At 39.6% G+C, this 12005-nt stretch overlaps 1 protein-coding gene across 11 annotated transcripts in view; it reads left to right on the top strand.

The window, feature by feature from the left end:
- The window catches only part of EHBP1 (EH domain binding protein 1), a 211591-nt gene that overhangs the window by 66290 nt on the left and 133296 nt on the right, over window positions 1-12005 (top strand). The window lies entirely within an intron of this gene.

The following is a 12005-nucleotide window of genomic DNA, read 5'->3' as shown; positions in this document are numbered from 1 at the left end:
AATCATATGGCTTTCTTTAAGTTGATTTAATTACAAGTAGATTGTGTACTTAAAGTTAGGCTTGCACTTAAATACCTTCCTGAACCGAGGTGCATCCTTTTTGGTATCATTCTGTCAATGTATTTAATGGACATGGAGAATTTATGGGCCTTACTGAGGAGCATTTATGCACATGTGATCCTGTGATAGCTGGAGTAGGTGATAGCAGCTCAGGGCTAAGTTCTCAGTTATGACTGGCTGTAAGTTTCCATAAGACTTCTCCAATACCTCTTTATTTTTGTTGAATTTTTGATGTAATAAAAGACAAATTCTATAATTATGATTTGTTGTCTGTCCTACTTAGTTTTGTAGTCTTTTTAAAAAGAAGTTTTATAATGCAAGTTATGTTCAAGAAATCAAATTGTGTGGCAGAACTTGAAAATTCCTTTTTATTATATTCAATTTGAAATAACCATTGTTGTTTGTTAAGAGTGCACCAGATTGCTTTGGGACACAAAGCTCTCACTGCCCAGTACTTGCTGAGAAGGGAAAAAAAAAAGGCTGTATCAAGTTTTTTGCAATTAAAAATCTGGAAAAACTTGTTTAAGAAACTATTAGCCCAAGAACATGCATCTTTTGTCAGTATAATATGCAGCTCTGAATACAACTCTTTTTATCAAGAGTGCAGTGTTTCATATTTAATCAACGTAAAATTGAGTGCTTCCCTCACATGAATGTAACACAGATCAAGTCTCAGCCAAAGCAAATAAAAGAATGAATGCTTTGTTAATCATCCATAACTAATTTGTGCATACACAGAAAAAATGAAATCTGTTTTTGACAAGACCTTTTTCATAGGAACAGCAAGGGAGAATTGAACATGTAATGTGCATTAGTAATAGAGAATAGCAATGGGAAGATCTGAGATGTTTGCCTCAGACAACTTCTATTTCTTGATAGTAACAGTATTTAACAGAAACCTAAGATAAGAGAAGGGTGGGTTTTTAAGTTGTTTGCCAAAATGTAATTAGACAAACCTGTGCTGAAGCAGACATAGATGGATTCTTGTATGCTTTGCCATATATTCATAAGTATTGCAGGGAACTGCCACCTATCTCTGACAAACTCAGCTAATAGATAATACACAGTGAAGAAAATGTTAAATGCATTGCTTCTTTGCACAGGCAATATGATTGTGTTGCTCTAGTGACAGTGTGGTTATGGTTGATGGGGCAGCTTCATTACAAGCCCCTGTTTTCAGGCTATTGCAGCTTTAACAAAAAAAAAATTCACCCATTCGACTGAAATTTTCTATGCTTGTCAGCCTTGAGGTGAATTTTACTTTAGGTACAAAGTTAGAAGAAATCCATTTAGCTATCTTCCTGATTGAAACAAATTTGGAGGGAGGGAGGGAGGGAGAGAGGGAGGGAGGGAGGGAGGGATGGATGGATGGGATTTCAAAAACTTGAGGTTTATGTTTATTGCTGAGATGCATTTTGGAATGCTTTGTGTTTATCCTTGTGGTTGTATGTACACTGCATTGTTTATAAACACAGATATAAATAAATAACTGCACCTGCACCACACACTATTCCCACTGCTGTGTGTGCACAGGGTGTGACAGCTGACATGTCTGACATGTGTGAGCACATCCCTATTCCAGCTTCACACAGATGTGAATTTTCAGCTGACTCCCTTTTGCCCTGGTTCTATTCCCACCCTTTGCACCCTGCTTCTTCCTGCCTACGTCAGACTCAACCCACCCATCAGCAGGATGACACTGGTGAGATCCACAGATCCTGGTTTTTTTCTCCCTGCTGAGCTCTGCAGAGTGGCATGCTACACTTGGGAACCATCCCCTGCCAGCCACACTGCTCTGACATAACAGCTGGGAGGAGACTTGCATATTAAAGCTGTATCACCGAGGTTTTGCCCCTGATAGTGAGCTGCAGGTTTGGATAATAGAAATAGTAATAAAGTGGCACAGGCAGGAGAATGTCTGTTGGAATGGGGACATTCCAGAGTGGTTGTTGTGATGAGGATCACAGCCACAGAGCTGAGGGCAGTGGTGGCTTTGCAGTGTTTCCCCTTGGTGGCAGTGGGAGATACAGGGAGACAGAAGAGCAGCAGCAGGTCCAGCAATTTTTTGAGGCGCTTTTCCAATTGTGTTGTATCCTGTTGTTGTTATGTATTTTGGTGCATGCTGTGAAGCTGTGAGCAAGATGCAAGATAATAAAACAAGCACAGTCATGAATTTATTAATGGAGATACATTCATGTTGCAGTAATATTGCTGACATGTTCACTCTGAATAACACTGTGCTGTCTTTTTTGAAGTGGCCTTTTAGCCTAACTGTAAGATATTCCCAAAGTGATCAGTAATTTGACCTGGAGTCTCTGGTTCTGCCCAGGAGAATGTTTGTGGTGTGAGCATCACTGCTCAGCACACAGCCACCAGGCATTACGGACCATTCAGCCATTTGCTCTGGGCTTTTGCAGTTAAGGTTCAACTTCCAGTATGGAAAAAATATAATGTCAGAGTCCTAACATCTTCCATTGACACTCTTGCAAGTTTTTCTCTGTCGTAAGCCTTGCAAACTTTGTCATTTAACGTTGTGCATTCACTCTGGGGAAGTTATCCTCAGACGATAACAACTGGTTGATGACACACTGGTATTTTTCAAATCCCATTTTAACAGGTTTTATCTATGCTAAATAACCAAGTCTTTCTGTGGAAAGATGAATGAAAGTATGTAAGGTTGTTGGAGCAGTTGATCTTTTCACCTTGTTTCTTCTTCAAGGAGTGTTACCTCAAACTTGCTTCCTTGTTGGAGATTACAAAGTAGCTGAATAATGTGCTTATGTTAGCAAGTTTGTTTAAATAATCCAGAGTTAATTCTGGGGTCTGTATCACATATGCCTTCCTGCGTGGTATTTTTTTCCTCATGACAAGGTTTGCAGATGGGCACGGCCTGAGGTACAGAACTTTAGATCTTTCAGTAACTGTTCTTAACATTATATTGAATTCACATTAAATATTGACTCCTGAGGTTGAAGTATTATTTCAAGCCCACCTTTTAAACATTAAGGATTCTGGATATTTGTTTTGAAGTGACATCAAGACAGAGTAAGGCAATTTAGAGACTGGAATGGAAAGAGAAAAGAAGCTGTAATCAACAGAAGAGCTTTTCACATCAGAAACCAACAATAAATAGCTAACTAGTTTACCCTTTTAAAAAAAAATTATTTCTCCTTTAAAGACTGACTTCTGTTAGTGTCAGTCTTTAAAGACTGACTTCTGTTAGCTGGACATCTCTCTTGTGTAGTTATTTGAAGGTGCAGCAGCACCATTCATGGGAGACCTCTACACACAGCAGAGGAGTGAATCTTAACAATGGAGGCTTCGTGTCAGGCAAAGTAGAGCTGAAGTGCCAGGCATTGGTAGGTGAGCTTAAAAGTAAATTTTGTAACAGGTATTGCCTATTATTTTAAAACAAAAACCAGAGAACAACCTGTGAGTCCTTTTAGTCAATACATGAACAAATGTGGAGTTATGAGCTGCTAAGCAGTAAATAGAGTCATGGTTATCAAGTCAGCTCCCCTGTCCTCCCCCTGGAAAGAGGAGGTCACACAAAATAAGTGTGTTTCTTACTCCGGAGTCTGTGAGAAGTTTAGGAGCTAACTTTATCATCTGCTGTTTCTCCTTCTCTAGTATTAGGTAAATTATCTGTGTTTCTGCTTTGTACTGAAGCTAACTCTACAGAAATACTATACAGTTATACAACAACCCTTCAAAAGCGGGGAGGAACATGAACCCAGCCCGGGGGAATGCTGTCTGGAAGTGCCTCAGCTGAGGCAGAGCATGGGAGCTGCTCCCGGAGGCAGAGGGCACACTGTGAGGGATCCAGCGGTGCTCAGCTCCCAGGAAATGAGGCACTCTTGTGTTTTGCCAAACTGCCAACCCTGCATGCAGTGCTTTTCCCAACAGCCTCACCTGCCACGTGTCAGCAGCAGCTCAAGCCTAGACTTCCTTAAATCTGCTCCTTGGAGAGGAAAGGTTTGAGGATTTAAACAGCCAGTTGGTGATAATAAGTTTCTCTGCCAACTTCAGTTGAATTTTCACGAGCTTGTGGCCCACATCCATGGCAAAATAAAACCGTGCAGGCGTTTACAGTAGGAATTACTCTTATAGCTTTTGTAATACAAAAATTATTTCGTCTCGATTGCTTTTGCTTGCTAATGATTACTATGTAGTAGTTCACACAGGCTTGCACACAGCTGTAGCCTGTACCTTAGCAGACCTGGGGAAGATGGGCACATCCCTGGCTGCTGTAGCATTTGGGGAAAGGAAAGGAACAGACAGTTCTTAATGTGGAGTGATCCTAACAGGAGAGAGTGAATGGCCATGAAAGGGAAGCAGAACCATTAGGGCATTAGAGAGCTCGTCATGCTGGGATCTAGACTTTGCAGGAAAGGATAGCATTTTGTAGCTGCTAAGGGAAACTGGATAGTCAAGTATTCCAGGGCTCCTGAGCAGTACAGCACAAGCTGTAACTCTGCAAACACAAGTAAAAATTCATGTACTTTGCAAAGATACAGTAATGCTTGCATCGAGTGCAATGACAGTCTGAGTTTAGCTGATGAAAGGCATCTAAGGGTAAATTTAAACCTGTCAGTATAGAAGAAGAGAAACTTGCTCAGCATCTCTAGAGGAAGTGATCTGAAAGAGCAAAAAAGCTACAAATACTAAAGTGAGTGTTTCTCAGATCAGTTATCAATCTCCTGTATCCTTCTGTGGGAGACTGTTCAGGAATTGTTCCTGCTTTACTAACCAGTCTAAGGGAAAAAGCAATTGAGGATGTTATGAATAGACACATAAAGCAGTTATCCACATCCTATGCAAGCTTCAATATTTCAGAGTTCAATAGTTATCTGCTACTTGCTAAAATTACCCAGCTCACCTGTAATGTTTTTCTCTGTTATCCTTTGTAAGCAGCAAGCCCACTTTAGAAGGGGATACCTGTCTCATACACATGGTCTATTAATAAATTGCTCAACTAAAATTTTGATTGTGCACCTATTTTGCCATCTGTCCTGTAGTTGTCTAAGAAGCTTCATAGTATTTTTTGCTAGAAAAACAGAACCTGTGAATTTTGGTGTTACTGTGCATGGTGTAGATGAATTGCCTCAATTTATTAGGTATTGTTTCTCTTTCTAAACTTCCTGTCTGATGTTAATCACTGGAGATTTCCAGAGTCTGTGAATGCAGAGGATTAGCCTGTGGAGATGAATGGTTTGTTGTTACCTACAGCAGGTCAGTTGAGCACACCCACGGATATGATTTTGGTCAGAAAGAACCTTTCACTACATGCCTCAGTCTCTTGGGGTGCCAGTGAAATCTCATGGGGCTGTAAGAAAACAGAAGCTGAAGTAGCATATAGTGTTTTCTCTTTGCTTACTGAAATTATTGTCTCTGCTTGTGCTACGTAAGAAACAATGCGTGGTGCTTCCAATATAATGATTCATCAATGTAGATGTGCTGTTAAAACCATCATGTTGGTGTTTTTGAAGGAGCCTTTGAGCTTAAACTTAAGATATGACCAGTATGATAAATAGTTTGGTACAAGGGCTTTCCTTCTGACAAGGACAAAGGTCACTTTATGAGGATAACAAATATCTATTTCTATAATTAAGGGTAGCTGTTTCAGCGTTTAAAAATGTTTTGTTTCATTCTGAGCCCTCATGTTTACGGCTCCAATCTTTCTGGTATGTGCAGAATTTTTTAAACATTAAATTCTCCATTCAAATGCATCATAATTCTTAATAATGTTCTGGATACCTCGAACCATTGTTTGCTTTTAAACAAGTTTTCAGCAGAGATTGTGCTGCCTTCATTCGGTCCTCCAAATCTCCCATCCGCCTGTCTAAATTATTTTAACTGACATAGTTTCTAATTTACTCTCTCCAGTTGAGAGAGCTCCCTGTAGCTTGTCTATTTTAGCATTTAATTGCTGTATACTCTCCCAAATTAAATTCTGTAGTGATCCATTTTGCTCTGCTGGTGAAGCAGTGATCTTTTCATCTGAGCAAGATGGTGCGTGCGGCTCAGGCGCAGGGCTGGCATCCCACGCCGGGAGAGGGAGAACCTTCCAGCTCCTCTCTGGAGCTGGGTGGGGCCTGCAGGGGCAGTGGGCTTTGTGTCAGGGGACAGCTTTCCTCCAAAACAGTCTCCTTTAATTCTGAAGCCAAAGGAGAGGGAAACCCATTGTTTCTCTCAATGAGTTTTTAGGGCTAGACAAATTGCTTTGTCAATTATTTTCTGCCAAAGTTTGCTCCTCCTTAAAATCTGCCTATCTTTGGGGGCTTTTTAGCATTTGCTTTTGTAAAAGATGAAAAAGCAGCCCCTAAAAATATTATGCTGTACATTTTCCTTGTTTGTGATAAAGACAATAAAAATGATTGTTCCTTTTGACAAAATAATATCCAGTAAGGAAACTTGTTGTCTTCCCCAGTTAGGTCTTTTTTGGTTAACGTTTGTACAGTGATTATTAATTACTTAATATATTTCTATTAAAGAGGTACCATTTACTATCTAAATAATTAAGAACTTCACTACTTTTTGATCAGGTTTCTACTGAATGGAAATGTTGTCCTGTTATTTCTCAATATGTGTGTGTGGAAAGGAGGGCACTGGAGCCTCGGGGGTTACAGACAGCGCAGCAGGGTCACAGCTCTGCGTAGGCAAGCTGAGTTCAGGTGTGCAGAGGTAAAACATATCCTGCTGATTTCTCTGGGGGGACTCTTTCCCCAGCCCAAATAACCCACAGGAATATACACCATGAACAAAACCCAGCCAATATTTTGATTCTTTGTAACTCTAGAAGCTTGGAGGCAGTTTAACAGGAAATACAAAGCTGTTTCTTACTTATTTGCACCTCTTATATTAATCGTGAAGAAGACGTGCCAGTCAGTTGGTAAGTACAGGATACAAGGTCATTAAAAATACATTTTTAAGGAAAGAGGACCACATAAAATTCACATTACAGCGTTACTTGTCTCTCCTATAAATTAAGAATCTGAGTTCAGACCTTTCGTGGGAAGGTGTTAATCTTTTGGCTTGCTTCCTTTGGAACAGAGTTGGGCACTGTTTAATAGTGTGACTTGTCTGTCATCTGTGATCATCATCTTCCAAGTAAAAATGAGCTGTTTCTTTTGCAGCTGTGGGCCAAGCTCTCTGCTCTTAGCTCCTTAAGAGTATTTTAGTCCTGTTTTCTGTGAAAGGACCACTTTAGTAGGGAAAGATGGGGATGATTCCTAGACAAGGCCCGTGGTACACAGCATTGCTCCACAATTTTCTTGTTGTAGAAGGAGATCGGGCTGTGGGAATCCTTTATGCCAGGCAGATATTTATAGAAGGGTGGCACTTCCTGTGTAGTAAGTTTTGGGATGCCTGATACTGCTGAGAGTCAGGAATGGTGTGGCAGGGAATAATGCATGGTTGCATTACTGCAAAGGAATTTGTGTGATAAGTGGGTCTGGCCCTGTATCTGGGACAGTAAATACAGCTTCACTGGCTTCATTTGAGCTGACTGCAGTTTTGCCAGTGTTAATTTTTCCTTCTCTAGCCCCAAACTTTGTAATATGATGGCCATTTCAGGGTTTGTGGAAGTAACTTAAAATGCTGGGGAGGGATAGTGTTGGGGACTGCTCCTTGAAAAACCATCCACAGCTTTTTGAAACCCTGTTTGCAGCCTGTGTCTGTGCGTGTGCTGTAGGTCCCCAGGCTTTGGCAGAGCCGAGTGCAAGGGGAGAGCTTGTCTGAGCCTGGCCCTGCACTCGCAGCTTGTGATTCCTGTGGCTTCAGATTGACTGGAATTTGTCTTTTTGATGGCACCAGTGAATTGCACTTCTGTTGGTATCTGAGGTGACAGTGTTTTTAAAGTCTGTGCAAACACAGTGTCCTTAGAAGTTGGGAACTACCTGAGTTCATTATTACTAATGTTCTTCTGTACAAAAAAGGAACACAACTGGGTATTGCTTGCTCCACATATTTTTTTGTCTGAATCAGAAATCAAAGTACTCCAGGGTATTAGGAAATCTTTCAGTTTTCTGTATTAATTTTTGTTTTGCTAGCTTCAAGCTCTTCTTATTCCAGATTTTTAATAATTTGCTCAAATTTTTCCTAAAGTACCAGGATGCACAAGTATCAGCTACTCAGTGGGCTCAGTGCAGAGCCAGCCACATGCTTCATCCTGCTGCTTTGCCAGCTGGGAACAGCTGATAGAACTTGATATACTGCCCACATAGGGTTATTTCACCCAGAATAATGGTGTATGTTTGAGGCATTTCAGGGACTGTAGGGAGTAGGAGGAGGAGACTGCCAAGGGGAGTGAAGCTGCTTGTGAGAGAAAAGTGTAGAATGCAAAAGCAGAAATTCCCCACCATAGGTGAGAATAATGGAGAAGTATTGCTGTGTGTTTATGTGCAGGTTTTACTCTTCTTAAGTGAACTATAATGATCAGTCTTGCAAACAAAGTACTTTTAGAATAATGTACAGGTTTCTCAGAGCCTTTAGTTGACCCAGCACAGCCATTATTCTGTTATGCTAGAAGACAGGCTGCTGTAGTTTCTGCTAACATACCAAATAGTTATATTTTTAATCATTTATTAATGATTTCTAGGAGAATGGCACTTTTTTTTCCAGTGTGCTGCTTCACTTACTAGAACTATACAGTAATAAACATGAAACAACAGAAAATGGTTGTTAACCAGTGCTCCATGTGTTCTCTTAAGAGTCCAGCAGTGCCCTTTCTCAGTCTCAGTAGGATGTTTGAGCTGGAAGGTAACATAGAAGTACTTGTATTTTACTGGCATTGTATGTTACCTTCTGTCTTTCTGCAATTCAGATATCATAGCTGATTTTATTTGCATAATGCATTGCCTTTCTTAAAAGTAAAGGGTTTCCAAATTACTGTTTTCCTACAGAATGTGCTCCATCTTCACTGTTGAGTGTTGTATTTTGTCACCTCTCTTTATTATTGATTGGATTGTTTCTCTCTTGTAACTTCAAAATTGACTTTTCATGCCACCCTTTCACAAAACAGGATGTGGCAACCTTGGCAGTCACATGTATGTTAAACACCTGGAGGCATAACAGAGCCTTACACATTTTAAACCTTGATTATATGGGCAAAAGCAGAAAAGTTGAGCAATTAAAACATTTGCATTGGGATTCCTGCTTGACTTTCCACAAAAATCCACATGCTCATATGAGACACAAGTAACATCAGATCAGACTTTTACTGTTAAATGGATGTTATTTATTCAGTATCCTACCAAAGTGTGCTTCTCTTTGGAATAACTCATTCCAGCCTACTGCTCACCTGGTTCTGTCTACTCTGCTTGTAGGTTTGCTGTCTAATCCATTCTTGGATTATTTTCTCTCTGCTAAAAAATGCTACAGTATTTGTAAGAAGTGGTTATTATCGTGTTCTGGCATCCAAGGACAATTTTTAGAAGTTGTCTGTGTGTCAGAGTAGAAGATACAATCTGTTGTAAAATCAGTCATGGACCTAAGCACTTTGAGAATATTCTTTTAAGGTGCAAAAAGTTTTTCCCCCTCTACTTACATAGCTAAAACCACGTAAGGCCAAACCTGTAAAGCTTAAGAGGAGGAAACATTGCAACACTTCCCTTTCTGGGAGGACAGGAGGATATACTTAATCTTGCATGTGAAGCCAAATAAGACTTGAAAGATCAGGCACTGTCTATTTTTGTTTGGGTTTTGGGATTTTAGTTGGGTTTTTTTTGTATGATAAACTTACAAATTCAGATTTTTGTAGGCAACTGGAACCTGGAAAGTAAACTTGTCTTTGACCCACAAAAATGTTATGAGATTTATTCATTTCTTAGGAACACTGAACTCGATTGCCAAGTGTATCTTGTTCTTCAGAGCACATCAGGATATGCAGTGATAGGAAAATCTTCTTGCTCATGGCTGGCTTTTTCCCTTTGTCCTGGCACACAGCTGCCTGCATTCTTGTCTCCCTTTTCATCTACATCAGCTAACCCCAGAAGATTTCATTAGGAATTGCTGATGATCATCTTCACTGGGAGAACTTTGTCTCTTCCTTATTCATGTCTCTTATTCATTCTCTGATTCAGATAATCTGAAGGTGCAAATGACAAGATGATAATTTGTACAATAAGTAGATACTAAGTGAAAATGTAATTTCACATCATTTCAAAATTCTTCTGCCTTGATATGTGTCCACCTTCTGCATGCTTGCAAGTTCAATCTTGTGTTCTTTCTCTTCACTTCAGAACCATCATTGAATTGGAAATTGGGTTGGCTTATCTTGTTTGCTTTGACTTTTTTAGTGAAATTACCTTGATAAAGATATGCATCTGACATACCAGAGAAGATGGTGTGTTTGTAACAAGAGAAAGTAGCCCGAGTACCCCTATTTTTTGGAGTCACTGAAGCATCTTGGTGTTCCCTATGATGATTCCCCCCAAGGGACCTTGTGGGAGGTCTGTGTGTTGCTCTCATGGCATTGGGTGCATGTAACAGGTGAGCCAGCACTGAGAAGGCATTTGTAGCTACACAAGGAAATAAATCCAGGTCTTTGTTGAATTGGGGAAATTCACAGTTGCTGAGAAGTGGTTTTCATAGACTGAGAGGAGCACATCAGAATACAGGCATGGTGTGGCTCATCAGTGATTCATCTGGAGGGCTGCAAGCAAATACCCACATTCATTATTTGTTCTGTCTAAGATCTGTTGATCTTGCGAAGATCAACATCTTACTGTCAACATCAACTATTCAAAATCTTCCAAGATGAGTTGTCTAAGATCCTGTTGGGTATAAATGCCTGAACAGGTGCTGCAGTAAACCTTGCATTTGGTATAATGAGTTGTAATGTTAGTTATTCTAAAGGTATGATATCATGACAGATTATTTTTGTTCATATCTGTGTAATAATGCAAACTCCCAGATCGTACTTCCCATTTTACACATTGTCAGAACCTTGGACCTTAATCTTGCTCTTTGATTGACAACTGCAGCCGGGGAAAGAGCACTCCTATTGTTTGTGAGAGTCGCATCTGTTCAACTTGATTCAGCTGAGAGTATTTGCATATTCTTAAGTATTTCTTCTGAGAGGGCCTAAATCCTTCTCAAGTGTTTGATGCATTTTTGAAATTCATTCATAAGGTATCTACATGCACTAATAGTTCTGTATAATATTGCTGTGCATAATCTGTCAGATAAGGCTAGTTTTTTAAACAAGGTATTCTTTGGGGATGACATATTACATTCTGACTTATTCTACTGGGCAGAAATGTCAAGTACTTTGAAAAAGGATGCTTGAATGTTTTGATTGAATTAGTATTCTTTATTCAACACAAATTGTCAACTGCAGTAAAATGTAGTCTTATTGTGAGAACATTTTTCAGAAGAATTAATAGCAGGGCTTTTTTGTTTTATTTTTTTTTTGTTACAGGGGCTTTATTACGTATAATCATTCCTTTCCTATTGATGCTGAGATTAGATGGAACAAGAGAGTAGATTCTTAGATGCATTCTAGATTAATTAGTCTGAATTGTTAAACCATGAGCAACACTTCTGTATTGAAATACAACTTAGGCTTTTCAAATAAAATGTTGGCTTTTGTCTTTCTGTATTTTGCTCTTTATTTTTTCCTTGCAAAATTTATATCAGTATTTTTGGAAGTATTGTCAACTTCCATTTCGGAAACCTGTCACTCTTGATAGTGCACGTACAACACTAATGAGAAGAACCACTGCTGTGAAAAATATTCAGGTATTATATTTGAGTGTGGAACACAAACTAGATGACCTCAAACCATTATGTAAAAAAATACATGCATGGTTGAAACCCATGTCTTCTGTAGGCTGGAAGTTCTAGCCCAGAACTATCCAAGTTTGGACAGAGCGAGTCCAGTTTGCTGTGAAAAGAAATGGAAATATTTTCCCGGCAATTTAACTGGATGTGTGCTGGGGATC

The sequence above is a fragment of the Corvus cornix genome, chromosome 3, assembly GCF_000738735.6.
Source record: "Corvus cornix cornix isolate S_Up_H32 chromosome 3, ASM73873v5, whole genome shotgun sequence".
NCBI lineage: Eukaryota > Metazoa > Chordata > Aves > Passeriformes > Corvidae > Corvus > Corvus cornix.
Note: the sequence above shows the minus strand (reverse complement) of the source record. Positions and strands in the feature narration are given on the sequence as shown.